The 20081-nt window shown below is 52.4% G+C and overlaps 2 protein-coding genes across 7 annotated transcripts in view; both read left to right on the top strand.

The window, feature by feature from the left end:
- Positions 1-20081, top strand: part of SNX14 (sorting nexin 14) — a 776643-nt gene that overhangs the window by 401899 nt on the left and 354663 nt on the right. The window lies entirely within an intron of this gene.
- Positions 19693-20081, top strand: part of LOC137423594 (E3 ubiquitin ligase TRAF3IP2) — a 52140-nt gene continuing 51751 nt past the window's right edge. For 2 of the 6 annotated variants that reach the window (XR_013622823.1, XM_068110911.2), the window contains exon 1: positions 19693-19900. The gene's annotated coding sequence lies outside the window, so the exon portion shown is untranslated. The remainder of the gene's footprint in view (positions 19901-20081) is intronic. The other 4 variants (XM_068110913.2, XM_068110912.2, XR_013622824.1 and 1 more) reach the window with 3 other exon arrangements.

Below are 20081 nucleotides of genomic sequence, written 5' to 3'. Positions count from 1 at the left end.
TCAGAGACTGGTAGACAGTTATAAGAAACGCTTACTTGAGATTGTTTCTGCCAAAGGGGGGCAATACCACCTATTAGAGCCAAGGGTGTACTTACTTTTTCCACAGAAGGAAATGGCATCTCTGTTAATTTTTTGTTGAATAAATTATTGCAAAGTCAATTTTTCATTGTTTTTTGTTCAATTACATCATCTTTATCTCTAGATACTGTTTAAATGAAGATCAAATATTGATATGTCCACATATGTAAAAAAGATTTAAAAAGACATTTCATGGGGTGTACTTACTTTTTCATGTTACTGTATATATACATACATATATATATATATATATATACAGTATATATATATATATATATATATATATATATATATATATATTGTTGCGGATCTCTGCGCCAGCCTTTTCCCCTTACCACGGGGGGATTAGTCCCCTTGTCTTTGACTAGCCGACGGGACCCGGGACCTATGACGTCCTTCCTGGACAGCGTTAAATATGGTTGTAGGACCAGATTCGCTATTACCTAAGTACTAACGCTGCCCTGAAACGAGGAAATAAGCCCCGCCCGAATCACCGGTGTTGGTGGATACGCCGAGTGGTAGCGAACCCATGACCCGAGCTGTTATCAATGACTAGACACCGATCCAAGCGGTTCTTAATCGTGCCACGCTTACCCAATGATGGAAATTACAGAAACGGTCGAATTGGGAAGAAAGGAAGAACAAGATTTATTCACACTATGTACAATGATCAGAAGAAGAAGACACAGTGCAGTCCTTAATCACAGTCTTTACTTTTTCCCTGGAGAAATGGGCCCGTTCACACCCAGACACACTCACACGGGGTTTGCAGACGAACAGGTCAGCAAGTCCCGGGATGGCATCCGGGCAGCTCTCCCTCCGGTCCCCAGCTCGCACCGCGAAGTAGATGAATGCAGCGGCCAGGAGCTCTCCACGTGTCATTGGCGCGCACGGGATAATTATGGGGCGAACGGTAGGGCTGGGCTCTGGCGGTTAATCACTCGCAGGCTGCGTGTGTAATAAGCGAATAGGCGCTAACCATGCGCTTCTCAATTCCTTCAAGTCCTCCGACAAATCCTTTCATACGAGTGCTCCGAGCCCTCTCCCTTCTCAACTCGGGTCAGTCCTCGAACAAGCCCTCTCTCATAACTCCGGGTCAGTCCTCCAACAAGTCCTTTTAAGGGCAGTCCTGTTCAAGGGCTTTGTGTGAAGGCTTATATAGCCCTGCCCAGCGAACTCGCTGGAACTCACCAGACGTTCTTCACCACGCCCTATCACGGCATGCCCTCGGAGCCCTGATTGGCTGGTGGCCCTTACCGTCATTGCCTCTGATGTGCTGCTTGACGCCACCCCTCCTCGACCCCCGCGCTCCTCCCTCTTCTTAGGCCTACCTCGTGTTACTGGGCTAGTTTCGAGCAAACCAAGGGCAGCAAATGCTGCTGGAAGCCAAAGCGTAACACACGGAGGGATCGGCCAAAATGGGGCGCGGGATCGATTATGCCCCTGGTGGAATTGGAGGGTGGCCGCAAAATGAAAAGGACCTAAGCTCATTTCTTTACACAACGCAGATGTTACTAGGGAAATGGCCTACTCTTACACATACTATGACATAACTAATACTCTAAGTGGGCCTACGTGTTGCTTGTGGACTAACTATGGGGGGCAAACCTTTAACCTTTAATGATGTCATATATACAAATCTCAAAACCGTATATATATATATATATATATATATATATATATATATATATATATATATATATATATATATATATATTAGGGTGGGCTTCAAAAAATCAAAATGCAGATGTTCTCCGGGACATGGTCTATTTTTGTTTCTTTTGGTGTCAAAGGAAACCACACAAAATGTGAATGGAATCCAATAATATTTAGGGGTGCCACATCAGTGATGAATTTTCCCCCATGCAAAAATAGGAATTCCCATTTTTTGGGCTGTATATACACAAAATAAATACATAATTATATATATACATTAAATATAATATTAAAAATAAATATATCGTAAATATACATTAAATAATAAATATACATAAATACACATTATACATTATATATATAGTTATATACAATATATTATACATACAGTTTTGAGACTTCCTATGATCACTATCTGGGCAATTTTCATGCATGTTTTGTACAGGTTCCCGGGGTCAGGGGTACGCTTTTTTAGTGTGTAATATGTAGGCCTAACTTATTGACTGTGGCTCTTTTGTAGAGAGTGACCCTGTGGAGTAAGAATTAACAGGATTTTACCCACATTCTTGCTTATTTTGCAGATATGGCATGTGCTAGTACCAGTGTTTCATTGCAAACTCGGGCTCAGGATAATGTGTATCTCATTGGGTCCACTTCTGGAGATGCCATCAAAGGTGCCAAGCTCCCGACTGTGCATCAATCTCTTGTCCTGTTTTTCCATCACCTGAAGAAGGAGAATCGCACTGCCCGGGAGAGTGCAACCCTCACCATTGAAGAGGTTGTGAAGTTCTGGGAAAAAGCTCACCTACCTACAACGACGAAGCAGCACTGCATCCATCGTTTGGAGAGGCTATATGAAGAATGGAGGAGCCTCCAAAAAGGTGCAAAGCGGGGTGGTGCGACCCAAGAGAAAAAGGAAGCATCCTTCAAGGCCTCCTTGGAGAAGACGTTTGATCTTAGGCATGCAGATTCGGAGGCCATAATCACCAACCCCGAGGACAGGAAGTTTCTTCACGATCAATTCTCAGAGAGGAAGGCTTCAATGGGATCTGTAGACACTGTGTTGGAAGCAAAAACGAAGCGAAAGAAAGAAAGGGAAGAAAAGGAGAAGACTAAGGCAGAGAAGGAAAATAAGAGACAGGAAATGGTCATGAAGGGTGCTACTGCTATGGAAGTCACAGACTCAGACTCTGACTCTGAGACCACGGCACAGGCTGGTTCTTCATCATCTGATGGTGGGATATGTCGTCCCAAGAAAAGAAGGCCTATCAACATTGTCACTCCTGAAGTCGCAGCTTCTTTGGATCGTACGAAAACAAGTGACCGAATGGCTGTCCACAACTTGGCATCCATTTGTAGAGCAGTAGGATGGGATCCTGCAGAGCTGGCACTGAACCGATGGACAGTGCGGCGGAATCGCATGATGCATCGATGCAAAACCATGGACGAAATAAAAGAAGCATTTCATCATAATGTGCAGGGTCCTTTAGTGGTCCATTGGGATGGAAAGCTTCTTCCCGATGTCACTGGAGATTTTGTGCATGTGAAGGTGGATCGTCTTCCAATCCTTGTGTCCAATCAGTACCATGGAATGGAGCAGCTGTTGAATGTTCCCAAGTTACCTGACGGGGGAGGAGAAGCTATGGCAACCGCTGTAGTGGACACACTGAAGAGCTGGAACCTTGTGGGCAAGGTGAAGGCTTTGTCTTTTGACACAACGGCCAGCAATTCAGGTGTTCGTGGAGGGGCTGCTGTCCTCATTGAAAAGAAGCTACAGACTGAACTACTTCCCCTACCCGATGGCTTGCCGCCATCATGCGCACGAAATCATTCTGGGAGATGTTTTCACCACTCTTTTCGGTCCTTCATCAGGCCCTGACATCCAGCTTTTTAAGCGGTTTCAGGCGAAGTGGCCGTCCATTGCCCATCACCAACCAAAAAATGGATTCACAGATCCTGATACGGCAGCTGAGTTTGCACAGAACAATGACATGATGGATGAAGCTCTGGAATTTGCTCTTGTGTGTTTGAAAGATCAGCAGCCACGAGATGAATATCGTGAACTCCTAGAACTGACTGTCATCTACATGGGAGGAATCCCACCTCGTGGAATCCGGATCATGGCTCCAGGAGCAATGCACAGAGCCAGATGGATGGCAAAAGCACTATATTCACTACAGGTGTTCATGTTTCGGTCAGAGTTCCACTTGACACTTCGAGAGGCGAGAGAACTCCGAGCCTTCAACATTTTTGTCTGCCTTGTGTATGTACAGGCTTGGTTTCGGGCTCCACAAGCTATTGAGGCTCCCCTGAATGACATTAACCTCTTCAAGAAGTTGGAAAAGTTTGAACAAATCAATCAGAAGATGGCTCAGGCAGCCTTGAAGGCACTTGGCCGCCACACGTGGTACATGAGCCCAGTACTAGTGGCATTTGCATTCTTTGACACCAGAATTGACAAAGAAAGCAAGATCAATATGATTGAAGCATTGAAAAATGACGGTGAAAACCCCTCTCCAAAGAGACCAGCTATCAAACGAGGAACCGCCCTGTCAATCGCTGGCCTCATAACAAAACACACCAAGCATTTATTCAGCATCCTAGGGACCCCAACTGATTGGATGGATAAGGATCCTGGTTCATGGGAGCAAGAAACCAGCTTTCAGGAAGCAAAGAAAGCCGCCAGTCCTTAGTCGTGGTGAACGACAGGGCAGAAAGGGGTGTCGCATTGATACAAGACTACAATAAGCTCCTTACAAAGGATGAAGAGCAAAAGCAAGCTCTGCTCCAAGTTGTTGCTGCTCACAGGAAGATGTACCCCGATGCCAAGAAGGCAACAGTGGTGAAACAGGCCCAGAAATAGGAGTTACATTTCTCATTATATTTGGGTTTTTTAATATTATGTGATATGGTGTCTCTTCATTTTATGAACTGAACATTTGGATTGTTATCATTGAATTTGAGTTTTCATAGCAATATAGTGCTATTTGTGCAGCTATTGTAAATTGTGTTTGCTAGAATACATAGAAAGTGAGTGGAGGGTGGATTTTCATAAAACAAACTTCTGGTTTTGCTTTCGATCCATATATAGAAAAGTTTTGTAGACACCTTTAGTTTGAAGGCTGATGTGGCACCCCTAAATAAAATCAGATTGCTTTCATATTTGGTGTCTTTTCATTTTGGAACAAAAGGAACAAAATAAAGCCATGTCCCAGTAAATATTAAAAAAAAATTATTTTGAGCACCACCCTAATATATATATATATATATATATATATATATATATATGTAGCGGGTACCGGTAGCATGACATAATTACCCTGCACCGGCCGATGACGCAACCGGCGAGCGGTCACGTGTCCAGACTCACCCGGGCGTGTTGAGACTTGCCTTTACCGGGCGAACGCTTGCCTTGCATACCACGCCCCGTTGAGAGGCGTGGCTTTTCTATTTGCATACCACGCCCCGCCTGAGAGGCGTGGCTTTTGTGTGTTGAGTTTCTGATATATATTGCGGCCCGTTCGATGGGCTGATTCAGTGCTTTGGAGTTCGTTTGAGTGAGCTGGGAATAAATAGCTCAGAGAAACTTAATTCCTGGCGTCGTCCATTTTGTCCGATTTTATCGTGCGAGCACAGCTCCCACAATTGGTGACCCCTTTCTACGAACACGGCGATGGAGTCAGCTGTAGCTTTGAAGCTCCCGGGCTTTTGGGAATCTCACACGGCCGTTTGGTTTGCTCAAGCCGATTCTCAATTCGCCCTCCGAAAGATTACGGAGGACACGACGCGCTACCACCACGTGGTCTCCGCACTCAACGCCTCCTCCGCGGCCCGGGTTCTGAGCTTCGGACAGCACCCACCGGACGCCGACAAATACGGCGCGCTCAAAGGCCGACTCCTCGGTGCGTTTGGACTCACGGAAACCGAATGCGCACGACAACTACTACACCTCCCGGAGCTGGGCGAGGCCCGTCCATCCGAAAGCACGGACCACATGCTTGCTCTTCTCGGTGACCACAGCCCGGACTTCCTCTTCCGCGAGCTGTTTCTCCAGCGGCTACCCGGGCAGGTACGCTTAGCTTTGGATAATTCGCCCATCACGAACCCTCGCGCCCTGGCCAAGGAGGCCGATAAATTTTGCTCGGCCAGGCGATACATCGGAGCGGCCGCCTGGGACCCTGGGCCGACCGAGGCAACGCCCGCGCCACGACCGGCGCCTCCACCGGCTGAGTCAGCGCCACTGACGGCAGCGGCTGCCGCGACGCCCCGTCGACCAAACCCGACGCGACCGCCGGAGCCTCCACCAGAGCGGACCATGTGCTATTACCACGCCAGGTTTGGGCAGAAGGCCAAAACGTGCCGCCCACCGTGCACTTTCGGCGGGTCGGGAAACGACCAGGCCGGCGCTCGCTGCCTGCCATGAGCGTCGGCCATTCAGGCAGCCTTCTGTTTATCACGGACACGGAGTCCGGGCGGAGTTTTTTGTGTGACACCGGCGCTCAGCTGAGCGTGATACCCGCCTCGGTGGAGGACAAACAGGCCGCGCTTTGCGGGTCGCTTTGGTCGCCGCAAACGGTTCCTCCATCCGCACCTTTGGTTCGCGAAGCGTCGAATTCTGCTTCGGGGGCCAGCGCATCAGGTGGGACTTCATCACGGCGAACGTGCCCATGGCCTTGCTGGGTGCAGATTTTCTTTGCGCGCATGGGCTTTTGGTCGACGTCAAATGGCGTCGGCTCATCAACGCGGAGACCTTCAACACGCTCGCTTGCTCATTGAGCGGCTCCGCTCCGACCAAGCTAGCCTGCGCGCTCCCGGCCATGGACGATTTCACCCGCCTACTCACCGAGTTTCCCACCCTCACGCAGCCGACGTTTTCGGCCGTCGCCGTCAAGCACGGCGTCGAACACCATATCCTGACCACAGGTCCACCGGTCTACGTCAGGGCTCGCCACCTCGACCAGGCCAAACACGCCGTAGCGAAGGCGGAATTCGACGTGCTGGAGCGATTGGGAATTGTGCGACGCTCGAATAGCGCGTGGGCCTCGCCCCTGCACATCGTGCCCAAACCGGGTGGCGGATGGCGACCATGCGGCGATTACCGCCGCCTCAACGACGCCACCACCCCCGACCGGTACCCGATACCACACATACAGGACCTTTCCACCCGTTTGGCGGGGCGGGTGATCTTCTCCAAGGTCGACCTCATTCGGGGCTACCACCAGGTACCTGTCGAGCCGGCCGACGTTCCGAAGACGGCTGTAATTACACCTTTTGGCCTCTTCGAGTTCCTCCAAATGCCGTTCGGCCTTACGAACGCAGCCCAGGCCTTCCAGCGGCTGATGGACAGTGTGCTGCGTGATCTCACCTTTCTGTTTGTCTACCTGGATGACATTCTCATCGCCAGCACTTCCCGGGCGGAGCACCTCGTCCACCTGCGCACGCTTTTTGAGCGCCTCGGCCAGCATGGCCTCATCATCAACCCGGCGAAATGGCAGTTTGGCGTAACGGCCGTCGACTTCCTGGGGCACCGCATCACGAAGCGCGGGGCCGTCCCGCTGCCTACCAAGGTGGAGGCAGTCACAAGTTTCCTGCACCCTCGCTCCATCAAGGCCCTACAGGAATTTTTGGGGATGATAAATTTCTATCACTGGTTCGTGCCTCGCACCGCCCAACTCATGCGCCCACTGTACGAAGCCCTCCGGGGCAAGCTGGCCAAGCATTACGTCGCCTGGACCACAGAGATGGACGCGGCGTTCACGGGCGCTAAGCTGGCCCTCGCCAACGCGGCCATGCTGGCGCACCCGGCGCTCGACGCACCCATCGCTCTCACCACGGACGCTTCCGACTACGCGGTGGGCGCCATGCATGAACAGTGGGTGAACGGAGCTTGGCAACCACTGGCCTTCTTCAGCCGGCAGCTTCGCCCTAACGAGCGCAAGTATAGCGCTTTCATCCGCGAGCTCCTCGGCCTTTGCCTGGCTGTTCGCCACTTCCGCCATCTTTTGGAGGGCCGCCCGTTCACGGCGTTTGTGGACCACAAACCCGTGGTCCTCGCCATGGCCAAGGTTACGGAGCCGTGGTCGGCCCGCCAGCAGCGCCACCTCTCCGCCGTGTCCGAATTTACGATGGACATCCGGCACGTCGCGGGCAAGGACAATGCTGTGGCCGATTGCCTCTCCCGGTCCGGCGCGAACGCCGTCCACCTGGGTGTGGACTTTGTCAGCATGGCGGCCGACTAGACCGCCGAACCCACGGTGCAAGCCCTCCGGACAGTGGACACAGGCCTGCGGTTGGCCGACGTCTCCTTCGAGGGCACAGGCACAGTTCTCCTGTGCAACATCTCCCTGGGCCAACCTCGCCCCATCGTGCCCACCGGATGGCGGCGGCACATTTTTGACACCCTCCACGGCCTTTCCCACCCTGGCCGGAAAGCATCACAGAAGCTCGCGGCAGCGAAATTTGTCTGGCACGGGTTCCGTAAAGACGTCCGCGACTGGGCCAATGCCTGTGTCGCCTGCCAGCGCGCGAAGGTCCACCGGCACACCCAGGCCCCGTTGGCACCATTCGACATGCCCGCGCGGCGCTTCGACCACGTCAATGTGGACCTGGTGGGACCCCTTCCATCCTCGCGGGGCTTCACCCCCCTCCTCACAATGGTGGACAGGACCACCAGGTGGCCGGAGGCCGTCCCGCTGGCATCAACGACATCCGCCGACGTGGCGCAGGCCTTCATTGGCACCTGGATTGCCCGTTTCAGCGCCCCCTCGGACATCTCCTCCGACAGAGGCCCACAATTCACCTCCGACCTTTGGGGCACGGTCGCCCAGGCCTTGGGGGTCAAGCTTCACCGCACCATGGCCTACCACCCCCAAGCCAACGCCTTGTGCGAGCGGTTCCACCCCTCAATGAAGGCCGCTCTCAGGGCCAGCCTCCAGGATGACGGTTGGGCTGACAGGCTCCCGTGGGTCCTATTGGGCCTCCGAACGGCCCCTAAAGAGGACCTCCAGGCTTCCACCGCCGAGCTGGTCTACGGCCAGCCACTGCGTGTGCCGGGCGAATTCATCCCTGACGCCACCGGCCCCTGGTCCGCGGCTCGCCAACGCTCGGTCCTCCAGGAGGCCGCCAGGAGATTTCCCCCCATGCCCACGTCCCACCATGGCTGCCCCCAACCCCACGTCCCCCCAGCACTTCGCACTGCGGAGTACGTTTTTATCCGGCACGACGCACACCGAGGACCGCTCCGGCCACCGTACAATGGACCTTTCCGGGTCCTGAAGAGGGACGACAAGTCGTTCACCATCGCCATCGGCGGCAAGGCGGACCGCATCTCCGTGGACCGCCTCAAGCCGGCCCATTTGGACCTCGACCAACCTCCACGGTTGGCGCTTCCTCCACGATGGGGCCATCCCCCATCAACCAGGCCCCCCGCCCGACCATCCACCGCCCCGCCACCTACCACCCCCACACGAATCGTCAGGGGTCGTTTCGGCCGGGTCATCAAGACCCCCCTCAAACTGACTCTCCCGGTGCATGTTAATTCTGGGGGGGCACGTGTAGCGGGTACCGGAAGCATGACACAATTACCCTGCACCGGCCGATGACGCAACCGGCGAGCGGTCACTTGTCCGGACTCGCCCGGGCGTGTTGAGACTTGCCTTTACCGGGCGAACACTTGCCTTGCATATCACGCCCCATTGAGAGGCGTGGCTTATCTATTTGCATACCACGCCCCGCCTGAGAGGCGTGGCTTTTGTGTGTTGAGTTTCTGATATATATTGCCGCCCGTTCGATGGGCTGATTCAGTGCTTTGGAGTTCGTTTGAGTGAGCTGGGAATAAATAGCTCAGAGAAACTTAATTCCTGGCGTCGTCCATTTTGTCTGATTTTATCGTGCGAGCGCAGCTCCCACATATATATATATATATATATATATATATATATATATATATATATATATATATATATATATATATATATATATATTGTAACGAATTTGAGAAGTGTAACGGTTTTGAGAAGGGTAACGGTTTTGAGAAGTGTAACAATTTTGGAGAAAGTGTAACGAATGTGAAAAGTATGGTTTTGTTGTGTGTAACACCCTCGTAATGTAAATAATGGTCGCAGCCGTCCTCCTAGTTAATTCCATGAAACTTACACACAGGCCACGATATATCTTTTTAAATAGTTTATTTCCTTATTCCATGTAGGCTAAATATGTGTTTCCCACTAGATTGACTCTGCATTGTATCAAACGAAATAAGCGTAGGCCCCTTTCAATTTCCCCAATCATCTCCGCTCTCCAAAGTTCCTTTCAAAAGCGGTGCGAGTGGTGTTCAATCCCGCAAGCCGCCATTGCCCATGTGCTCATCTCGGAGAAGAGGGGGGTAGGAGCCGCCAACTCACAGGCGTGGCACGTCGTCATGATCAAAGGAGGAATCGGACAGCCCTAACAGCCAACCAGCACCGCGGTTAGCGACCCGGTAGGCGTGCCCTCGCAGCCGGCGGCTTGATTCCGCCCCAAGTAATAAAAGTGACTGGAAGGGACTGCTTCAGGAGATGACATAGGGGATGACATGAGAGAGGACATGAGAGGTGAGCTGTGAGCTGAGAGACGCTCCAAACCAAAAAGGAGAGATACTTGGAGAGGAAACAAGCTAAGGAGAGACACGCTGAGAGGAGGGAGACGGCTCCACCAGAAGGAGAGGAGCAGGTGTGACCGAGCCAGCGCGTGACGTCTACAGCATCAGCAGCGTCGACGCGACCGAGGGTTTTCCCGCCAAAAACGCGAAGAATTGGGAGCTGCTACCTCCAGCCCTGCCGGTTGCAGGGACCTGACCCTGCCTCCCTCTCCAGCAACCCACCTCCGCCATCCCTGCCTGCAATTTCCCCCGTGTAAGTGTGAACGTCGTCTGTCTTGATAGTGTAGCAGCATAGCAAACCTGTTGTGCATTTTGTGATACAAGCACCAAATTTGGTACACTAGTAGACTATCATATTATGAAAAGATCTGGATATTGGGCCATCTCAGATTCAGAGATTTGATTTTTGCAAGATTTCGATTCGATTGGGATCGAAGAGAACACCTTCTTCGTCTTCTGTACAGTGAAGTTGCCAGCCCTGAATTCTCTGGCTACATCTGGGTGCTTCATTGGGAGTGCAACCGTGTCCCTCAGGTGAACAGGGACCCACCTGGCATAGTGTGTGTGGTCTAAGGCATGGAACCATGGGACCAGTTCCGTCAGGGCATCAAGGTACGTCGTGAATGAAGCCTGCCGCAGAGAACGCACGTAGACCAATACCAACATCTCTAGTTCCAGCACAGTTGCCCAGTACTGAAAGTTGGGAATGTCTTCTCCTCTCTGGTGACACCAGTCTTCGAACTCAGGCAGGCCTTCTGCATCATCAGCATATGTCATACAGTGGCGTTCATACGCACGGTGTTGCAGGATGTGCAGTGCCGCTGCAGTGATTTGATGAGCTCTTCTTGTGCGGGTGACGTGGGCAGCTCGTAGGAAGGAGTCGGCCGTCCCTGGCGTTGCAATCTCAGCTTGCAAAATCTGCAAATCTTGCAAAAATCAAATCTCTGAATCTGAGATGGCCCAATATCCAGATATTTTCATAATATGATAGTCTACTAGTGTGCCAAATTTGGTGCTTGTATCACAAAATGCACAATTCTTTTGAATATTTGGGCTAAGCCGCCCCACTATGAATGTTGTCCTGGGGTTAAGTAAATTGAATAGTATAAGTTAACGATTCACTGTGTGACTGCTTCTTCCATCCATTGCTTGTGTGTGTATAATAAATCTGTTCTTCCTCCGTACTCTGTCTTCTTCTCTCTTCCTTCTCTTTCGGTCGCTTTAGAGGTTTCCCGATTGAATATCTGTGGTGCGATCTGGTCAACGTTGGGGGAGTCGGGCCAATTGGGGATCCTGTAACGGTCGCGGTTGGACCATCCGCTCGGCCCATCATAACATCTAAACCGCGATCCGTAACAATATATATATATATATATATATATATATATATATATATATATTGTTGTGGATATGAGAATTGTGTTTTTTATATTGTGGTAAAATGTCACCCTCCTTCCTCCAGTTGTTGTGTATAAAGGTCAAAAGGGCGTCCCTTAGTTAGGTCATATACCATCACGTAGCCAAATCATAGATTTCCTCCTTGTTGGTAGTTATTTCCTTATTCTGTGTATTAGGTTAAGGCTCTGTTTCCAACTAGTTAACACTGCATTGCATCGAATTCAAACAAAGGTAGTATCCCCTTTCAATTTCCCCAGAACCTCCATGGGATCCCCCTTTTGTCAGCTGCATTAACAAATTCCTCTGCGCGGTTTGCTGCATTACGCTGTTCTTTGGGCTTGTGGTTTTCGCCGCCGCTGCTTGGCGGTTTTCACCGCGACTCCATTAGCCACGAGGTGGGCTCGGAGAAGAAGGGGGAGGAGCCGCCGAATCCAGGGCGTTGGCCGCCCCTCGTCATCAAGGGCGGAGCCAAAGGAGGCCGTGCGAGCCAACCGGCACGGCAGTAAGCGACCCGGTAGGCGTGCCCAGAGAGCTCGCGGAGAGAGGTCGAGGCGCGCTATAAAACGCGTGCGCATGCGTCAAGAAAGGAGTTCTAAGAGTTGAGTGAGAGGGTTCAAGAGTGGCTGAAGAAGGAGAGTTGCGCTGGAGAGTTTCTGAGTCGCGTAGGGGGAGGACGTTGAGTGTGGCGTGAAGTGGCGCTGAAGTGGAGCTGAGGAGCCCGGAGTCCAGCACGAAGCGCCCATCCGCTCGCGGTGAACGATACGCGCTGCTGGACACCAAGTTTTCCCGCCAAGAACGCGAGTCGACTCCTGGAGCCGGACCTCGACGCCTAAAGTGGCCTGGGCCTTCCCATTCCTCCTTCCAGCCAATCCACTCTGCAATTCCCCGTGTGAGTCTGTCTTTGTTTGTGCTGTCCCTGGGTTAATTAAGACTGTAATAGATAAGCTAGCATTTTCACTGTGTCCGCTTCTTCTTCTTCTGTTTTTATTTTATTAGCTTTTCCTACTCCTTGGTTGCTTTCAATTGTGTAAATAGTAAATAAATCATATTTGTATTTCTTACCCTTTGCCTTTCTTTCCTCTACATCCGTCGTTGTTGTCTTTTCCCTCATTGACAACCTGTGGCGCGATTTTGGCCAACTTTTGAGAATTGGGTCTAGTTTCTGTTAACGGTTCGTGCCGCGGCTGCCATCCGCTCGGCAAAATTAACATCTTATCCGCGGTCGCGAACGAAGCTGCTCACCTGCCTCTGGAGGGAGCTTGTGCAGATTCAGGACTCACGTCGGTCAGTCACAAACGAGGGAACTAATCCCCCCTCGAGAAGGGATCCGAGGCCGACGTTTGGATCCGTAACAATATATATATATATATATATATATATATATATATATATATATATATATATATATATATATATATATATATATATAAATAAATAAATATATACATATATATATATATATATTTATTTATATATATATATATATATATATATATATATATATATATATATATATATATATATATATATATATATATATATTGAAGGAGCCGTGCGCCTACGCGAGTTGAAAGGATTGACGCGACAAAAGACGGGAATTCGTCCGAGTTTCTTTATTGAGCAAAACCAAACTCGGGTACTCTGAAAAGCCCGTTTATCGGGCAGCAATATATATATGCAATCAAACACAGCGAGACTGGGCGTGCCCGGGCGGCCTGGGCGAGCCCGGGAAAGGCAAGTCTGGACATGCCCGGGAAAGGCGAGACTGAGCATCTCCGGGCGGTCTGGGCGAGCCCGGGAAAGGCAAGTCTGGACATGCACGGGAAAGGTGAGACTGAGCGTCTCCGGGCGGTTCTGGGCGAGCCCGGTACAGTGATCGCTCCCTGGTTGCGTCTTCGGCAGGTGTAAGGCGATTGTGTATGCTCAGCGGCAACCACTACACGCGCCCCCCCAGAATCGACTTGCACCGGCAGGGTCAATTTAAGGGGGGTCCTGATGACCCGGCCGAAGCGACTCCTGGAGGGTCGTGGGTGGGGGGTCCGGTGTGGTGGTGGGTGGTCGAGCGGGGGGAACCGTGGATGGGGGGCGGCCTCACTGCTGAGGAAGGGCCAACCGTGGTGGTTGGTCGACGTCCACGTGCGCCGGCTTGAGGCGGTCCACCGAAATCCGGTCCGACCTGCCGCCGACGTCGATGACGAAAGACTTGTCGTCCCGTCGCAGGACCCGGAAGGGTCCGTCGTACGGTGGCCGGAGTGGCCCCCGGTGTGCGTCATGATGCACAAAAACATACTCCGCTGTGCGAAGCGCGGGGGGGACGTAGGACTGGGGGCCACCGTGGCGGGACGTTGGCACAGGGGCAAACCGTCGGGCGGCCTCCTGGAGGTCCGAGCGCTGGCGAGCTGTGGACCAGGGACTGGTAGCGTCGGGCACGAACTCGCCCGGGACGCGTAGCGGCTGGCCTTAGACGAGCTCGGCGGTGGACGCCTGGAGGTCCTCCTTGGGGGCCGTGCGGAGGCCCAAAAGGACCCACGGCAGCCGGTCGGCCCAACCGCCGTCCTGAAGTCCGGCCATGAGCGCGGCCTTCATGGAGCGGTGAAAACGCTCACACAACCCATTGGCCTGGGGGTGGTAGGCCGTGGTATGGTGGAGCTTGACCCCCAGGTTGCGGGCGACCGCACCCCACAGCTCGGAGGTGAACTGCGGACCGCGGTCCGAAGAGATGTCCGCTGGTGCGCCGAAGCGGGCGACCCAGGTGGCGATGAAAGCCTGCGCCACGTCGGCGGTGGTGGTGGAAACTAGGGGAACGGCCTCCGGCCACCTGGTGGTCCTGTCCACCATGGTGAGCAGGTGTATGAAACCTCGTGATGGGGGAAGGGGGCCCACCAGGTCCACGTTGACGTGGTCGAAACGCCGTTCGGGCATGGTGAAAGGTGCCAGGGGGGCCTGGGTGTGGCGGTGGACCTTGGCCCGCTGGCAGGCCGTGCAGGCGTTGGCCTAATCGTGGACGTCCCGTCGAAGTCCGTGCCAGACGAAACGCGCCGACACCAGCTTCTGGGAAGCTTTCCGTCCTGGGTGGGAAAGGCCGTGGAGGGAGGCGAAAACGCGGCGCTGCCAGGTAACGGGCACGACGGGGCGAGGCTGGCCTTGGGAGACGTCGCAGAGCAGGACAGTGTCCGCGAAGGGGACATCGGCCAGGCAGAGTCCCATGTCCGCCGCCCGGAGGGCTTGCACCGTGGTGTCGGTGGTCTGGTCGGCCGCCATAAGCGTGAAGTCCACGCCGAGGTGGACCGCGTTCGCGCTGGCCCGAGAAAGACAGTCGGCCACGGCGTTGTCTTTTCCGGCGACGTGTCGGATGTCCGTGGTAAACTCCGACACGGCGGAGAGGTGGCGCTGCTGGTGGGCCGACCACTGCTCCGTGACTTTGGCCATCGCGTAAACCAATGGCTTGTGGCCGACGAAAGTCATCAATGGGCGGCCCTCCAGGAGGTGGCGGATATGGCGAACGGCCAGGTATAGACCGAGGAGCTCGCGGTCAATTGTGCTATATTTTAGCTCGTTCGGCCGGAGTTGCCGGCTAAAAAAAGCGAGTGGCTGCCAAACCCCGTTCACCCATTGTTCGTGTACGGCGCCCACCGTGTAGTCGGAGGCGTCCGTAATGAGGGCGATAGGAGCGTCGAGCACCGGGTGAGCCAGCAGCGTTGCATCGGCGAGGGCCAGCTTTGCGCCTGTGAATGCCGCGTCCATGGCTGCGGACCAGACGACATCATGCTTGGCCGGCTTGCCCCGGAGGGCTTCATAAAGGGGCCGCATGAGCTGAGCAGCGCGGGGCACGAAACGGTGGTAGAAATTCACCATGCCGAGGAACTCCTGCAGGGCCTTGATGGGGCGGGGACGCGGGAACTCGGTGATGGCCTTGACCTTGGTTGGCAGCGGCACGGCCCCGTTTCTGGTGATGTGGTGGCCCAAAAGGTCAACGGCCGTCGTGCCGAAGTGGCATTTGGCCGTGTTGATGATTAAGCCATGCTCGCTGAGGTGCCCGAACAGTGTTCGGAGGTGGAGGAGGTGCTCGGCCAGGGACGTGCTGGCGACGAGGATGTCGTCCAGGTAGATGAAGAGGAACGACAGGTTGCGCAGCACGCCGTCCATCAAGCATTGGAAAGCCTGGGCCGCGTTCTTGAGGCCAAACGGCATTCTCAGGAATTCGAACAGGCCGAACGGCGTGATGACGGCCGTTTTGGGGACGTCGGCCGGCCTGACAGGTACCTGGTGGTATCCCCGTATTAGGTCAACTTTCGAGAAAATGACCCGCCCCGCCAAACGGGTGGAAAAGTCCTGGATGTGCGGGACCGGATATCTGTCGGGGGTGGTAACATCCTTGAGGCGGCGGTAGTCACTACATGGGCGCCAGCCGCCCCCCGGCTTCGGCACGATGTGCAGTGGTGAGGCCCACACTCTATCGGAGTGCTGCACGATACCGAGGTGCTCCAATGCGTCGAACTTGGCTTTTGCCACGGCGATCTTGGCTGGGTCGAGGCGGCGGGCTCTGGCATAGACCGGCGGGCCCGTAGTTGGTATGTGGTGCTCGATACCATGTCTCACTGTGACGGCCGAAAACGTCGGCCGCGTGAGGGCCGGGAACTCTGCGAGCAGGCGAGCGAACTCGTTCGCCGCCGGGAGGGCGCATGCTAGTTCGGTCGGCGCGGAGCTGCTCATCGTGCATGCCAGGGAGCTGAAAGTCTCGGCGTTGACAAGGCGACGCCGTTTGACGTCGACCAGCAGCCCGTGTGCGCAGAGGAAGTCAGCGCCTAGCAAAGCCATGGGCACGCTCGCCGTCACAAAGGTCCAATTAAAGCGCTGGTTGCCGAAGCAGAGGGTGACGTTGCACGGGCCGAAGGTGCGGATGGCCGATCCGTTGGCAGCGACCAAGGAGGGGCCGCAAACGGCGGTCTGCCTGTCCTGCTCGGAGGCGGGTATGATGCTCAGTTGGGCTCCGGTGTCACAAAGGAAACGCCGCCCGGACGCTTTGTCCTTGATGAAAAGCAAGTTGCCCGAGTGGCCGGTGCTCATGGCTGGTAATGAACACCGGCCCGGCCGTTTCCCGACTTGCCGAAAGTGCACGGGGGTCAGCATGTCCGAGCCATGTGTCCGAACCTGGTGTGGTAATAACACCATGCTTGGTCAGGTGGAGGCCCCGGCCGTCATGTTGGAAGCGGTCGGTGCAGCGTGGCGGCCGCCAGTTGCACCGGCAGTTCGGCCTCCACCCGCACCGGGCGCTTGGGTGCCATGGGCATCGCCTCGGACGGCGGCGGGCTCCAGGTAGCCGCCCCGATGTGCTGGCCTGCCGAGGAGATCTTGTCGGCTTCCCTGGCGAGGGCGCGGGGATCCGTGATCTGCGTGCCTGCCAGGGCGAAGCGTACCTGGCTAGGCAGCTGGCGGAGGAACAGCTCTCGGAAATGAAAATCCGGGGAGTGCTCACCGAGCAGCGAGAGCATGTAGTCCATTCGCTCGGACGGGCACGTGTCGCCGAGCTCGGGCAGGTCGAGCAGGCGTCGTGCGCGTTCTGCCGGTGAGAGGGTGAATGCGTCGAGGAGGAGCGTCTTGATCGCGCCATACTTGTCAGCGGCTGGCGGGTGCTGGAGGAGGCCCAGGGCGCGGGCCGCAGTGGCTGAGCCGAGTGCCGCTACCACATTGTGGAAGCGGGTGTCGTCGGCGGTAATGCCTCGCAGGGCAAACTGGGAGTCCGCCTGGGTGAACCAAACCACCGCGTGAGCCTCCCAGAAGGTAGGCAGTTTAAGAGCAACTGCCGTGTCCATGTCGGGGGTCAGCAATGAAGGAGCTGTGCTCCTACCCGAGTTGAAAGGATTGACGAGACAAAAGACGGGAATTCGTCCGAGTTTCTTTTTTGAGCAAAACCAAACTCGGGTACTCTGAAAAGCCCGTTTATCGGGCAGCAATATATATATGCAATCAAACACGGCGAGACTGGGCGTGCCCGGGCGGCCTGGGCGAGCCCGGGAAAGGCAAGTCTGGACATGCCCGGGAAAGGCGAGACTGAGCGTCTCCGGGCGGTCTGGGCGAGCCCGGGAAAGGCAAGTCTGGACATGCCCGGGAAAGGCGAGACTGAGCGTCTCCGGGCGGTCTGGGCGAGCCCGGGAAAGGCAAGTCTGGACATGCCCGGGAAAGGCGAGACTGAGCGTCTCTGGGCGGTCTGGGCGAGCCCGGTACAGTGATCGCTCCCTGGTTGCGGCTTCGGCAGGTGTAAGGCGATTGTGTATGCTCAGCGGCAACCGCTACACGATATATATATACGTATATATATATATATATATATATATATATATATATATATATATATATATATATATGTATGTGTGTGTGTGTATATATATATATATATATATATATATATATGTATGTGTGTGTGTGTATATATATATATATATATATATATATATATATATATATATATATATATATATATATATGTATATATATATATATATATATATATATATACTGTATATATATCTATATATCTATATATATATATATATATATATATATATATATATATATATATATATATATATGTTGGAACCCATCTGTGGATCGGTCCCATCGGCCGATGGGTCTGACCCATCTGTGGATGCACGAGAAATGACAATGCAGACCCATCGGCCGATGGGTCTGCGCCATCTGCGGATGTGTTGTTCACCTTGAAGGAATGTGTTGACAGAATGGTGCTCTTCAATCAGGTACACAGTCATTGGAATTACATGTGGTAGGAATTTAACAGAGATGATTTTTAAATGTTTTATTATCTATTTCTACCCATCTATTTATACATTTTGTCAATACATTTTGTAATTAACAGATACATGGCAGTTTTAGTAAAGCTTTACATAACATACTCAACATTCATACAATACATTAGGTGTTCTTCTGATAATGGCGGAGGGGAATGTTAAATTCCTTTATATTAAATTAAATAAAATAAAATTTAAATTAAATAAAAAAATAAAATTTAAATTTTAAAAATAAAAGTTAAATAAAACATTTAAAAATCATCTCTGTTAAATTCCTACCACATGTAATTCCAATGACTGTGTACCTGATTGAAGAGCACCATTCTGTCAACACATTCCTTCAAGGTGAACAACACATCCGCAGATGGCGCAGACCCATCGGCCGATGGGTCTGCATTGTCATTTCTCGTGCATCCACAGATGGGTCAGACCCATCGGCCGATGGGACCGATCCACAGATGGGTTCCAACATATATATATATATATATATATATATATATATATATATATATATATATATATATATATATATATATATATATATATATATATATATATATATATATATATATATCGTTAGATTAAATAAGACGCGGACGTAGCTTCAGGACGTCGATCTTTAATTGTCGACAAGCTTTCGACCAACAAAGGTCTTCTTCTGAGTCACTTCTGAGTCAAGCACTTCCGTTGAAATTGGGGCTGACTCAGAAGAAGACCTTTGTTGGTCGAAAGCTTGTCGACAATTAAAGATCGACGTCCTGAAGCTACGTCCGCGTCTTATTTAATCTAACGATTATATATTCAATACAAATGAGACGCCCTGCTCGTACTTTGGAGTTTCTACTATTTCTTACAGTTATATATATATGTATATATATGTATGTTATATATATATAACGTCCACCATCGAATGCTGATAGACGGGATCTCCAGTTTAACGTCCATCCGAGCGACGGCGCCCACATCGATGAACCACCCTGCCCGTGAAACACCGGAATGACAGTTTATAGCTGGGTCGGGATTCGCACCGAGGCTAGATAGCTTGCATTACCTCCAGCACATTCTGCGAGCCCTCAAATGACAATATATCCACACCTGTAATGTGTCACCGCCCCCATACAGTGACGTCATTAAGCGCTCTGCCTCTCTCGGCTCTGTTCGCGGCGATGCCACAGCGAAAACAATCCAGTTCGAGAAGAACAGCCTGAGTATAGTTAACGATTTACCCGCCATTCGCTCTCTGTTTACGGTGTAAGTCTCGGTCCAGGTTTTGGCTGATCTGTCGAAACCGTCGCAAACACCATCGCTGCTTGACCAAAGCAAGGTAAGATTTGCCGTATTTTCGAACATAAGAGATATACGATTAGTTTGTTTTACTGGATACAATACCAAGCCTGGTCCCCATGCCAAAGATAATTCCAACGATAAAAGATAAACAATACAATGGTGTCAGGTAAGCTCTGGGCTCGTGAAGGTGTAGCTTAACAGTTTTGTTGGAATTCCTA

The sequence above is a fragment of the Myxine glutinosa genome, chromosome 3 (assembly GCF_964187855.1).
Source record: "Myxine glutinosa chromosome 3, kmMyxGlut1.1, whole genome shotgun sequence".
NCBI lineage: Eukaryota > Metazoa > Chordata > Myxini > Myxiniformes > Myxinidae > Myxine > Myxine glutinosa.
The sequence above is the reverse complement of the archived record's forward strand: the minus strand, read 5'-3'. Positions and strand labels throughout refer to the sequence as shown.